Source organism: Panthera onca, chromosome D3, assembly GCF_046562875.1.
Source record: "Panthera onca isolate mPanOnc1 chromosome D3, mPanOnc1 haplotype 2, whole genome shotgun sequence".
Classification (NCBI taxonomy): Eukaryota; Metazoa; Chordata; class Mammalia; order Carnivora; family Felidae; genus Panthera; species Panthera onca.
In genome coordinates, this window is record NC_138350.1 from 50,446,292 (window position 1) to 50,447,930 (window position 1,639).

The 1,639-nt window shown below is 39.3% G+C and overlaps 1 pseudogene; it reads left to right on the forward strand.

The window, feature by feature from the left end:
- Window positions 1–398: 398 nt before the first annotated feature.
- On the forward strand, window positions 399–1,238 carry LOC132665110 (nucleophosmin-like; annotated as a pseudogene).
- Window positions 1,239–1,639: the final 401 nt, after the last annotated feature.

Consider the following 1,639-nt stretch of genomic DNA (forward strand, 5'->3'; position numbering starts at 1 on the left):
ACCACTATGATTTATAAGATTTGGATCCATACTGCTTCTCTATTTAATCCCTATCAGATCTCCTTACCCACTGGGTTCCTCCATACATCTTGACTCCTTGGTGCTCCTGTAGCATGCCAGGCAACTGCCTCAGAACTTTACTTTGCACTTGCTGTCCCATCTGCCTGGCATTCTTTTCCCTCAAATAACCAGATGATTTTATTTCTCACCTCATTCTACCCTCTCCTCAAATATTATCATTTCAACAAAAATAATTATGTTTTATCCATATGACTAAGTTTTACTTAGCCATAGAAGAGACATTTGGAGCATGGAGTACTTGCTTTCCCTGGTGTGATTCCATTCTGGAGTTTATCTCCATCCGCCTTCTTTCCCTCCTATGCATGCATCACCATCCCATGGAAGATTTGATGGACATGGACATGAGCCTTTTGAGGTCCCAGATATATCTTTTTAGCTGTAACTAAAGTCTGGCAAAGATTACAGTTTTAAGGTGGATAATCATGAAAATGAGCACAAGTTATCTTTAAGAATAGTTCAGGGGTTGGTGTAAAGGATGAATTGCACATTGATGAAGCAAAGGCAACGGAAACTTCGAAAATGTCTGTACAGCCAAGGTTTCCCTTGGAGGCTTTGAAATAACACTACTGTGGTCTTATGACTGACATGTTGTTCAAGGCCTATGCACAGTGGTGGACAATATTTAGTGGCTGTGGGGGAAGACACAGAGTGAGAAGATGCAGAGGAAGAGGATGGGAAACTCCTTAGTATTTCTGGAAAGTGTTCTAACCTTGGAAGTGGTAGCAAATTTTCCACAGGAAAAAACAAAACTTATTGCTGGTGAAAATGAGAAGGAAGATGAGGAGAAAGATGATGATGATGGTGATGATGATGATGGTGAACATGATAATGATGAGGAAGCTGAAGAAAGAGCTCCAGTAAAAAAATCTATATGAGATACTCCAGCCAAAAATGAAAGCCAGAATGAAAGAGACTCAAAACCATTAACACCAAAATCAAAAGGTCCCATGTCCTTCAAAAAAACAGGAAGAAGCTCCCCAAACACCCAAAGGACCTAGTTCTGTAAAGGACATTAAAGTAAGAATGCAAGTAAGTATAGAAAAGGGTGGTTCTCTTCCCAAAGTGGAAGCCAACTTCATCAATTATGTAAAGAATTGCCTCCGAATGACTGACCTGGAGGTTATTCAAGATCTCTGACATGGAGGAAATCTCTTTAAGAAAACAGTTTATTAAGCATCCGACTTTGGCTCAGGTCATGATCATACAATTAGTGAGTTCAAGCCCACATTGAGCTCTGTGCTCACAGCTCAGAGCCTGGAGCCTGCTTTGGATTCTGTGTCTCCCTGTCTCTGCCTCTCTCCCTTGCTCATGCTCAGTCTCTCAATCAAAAATAGATTTTAAAAAATATTTTTTAAGAAAATAGTTTAAACCGTTTGTTAAGATTTTCCTTTTTTTCTTATCTATAATAGTTGATATCTGGCTATTCTTTTTATAACACAGAGTGAGAATTCTCCCTACCATGTCTGATAAATGTTCAGGTTCCACTGCCAAGAATGCATTGTCCAAAATACCTGTGTAGTGTTTTAAAGATGGAACTCTGCCCTTTGTTTGTTTTTAA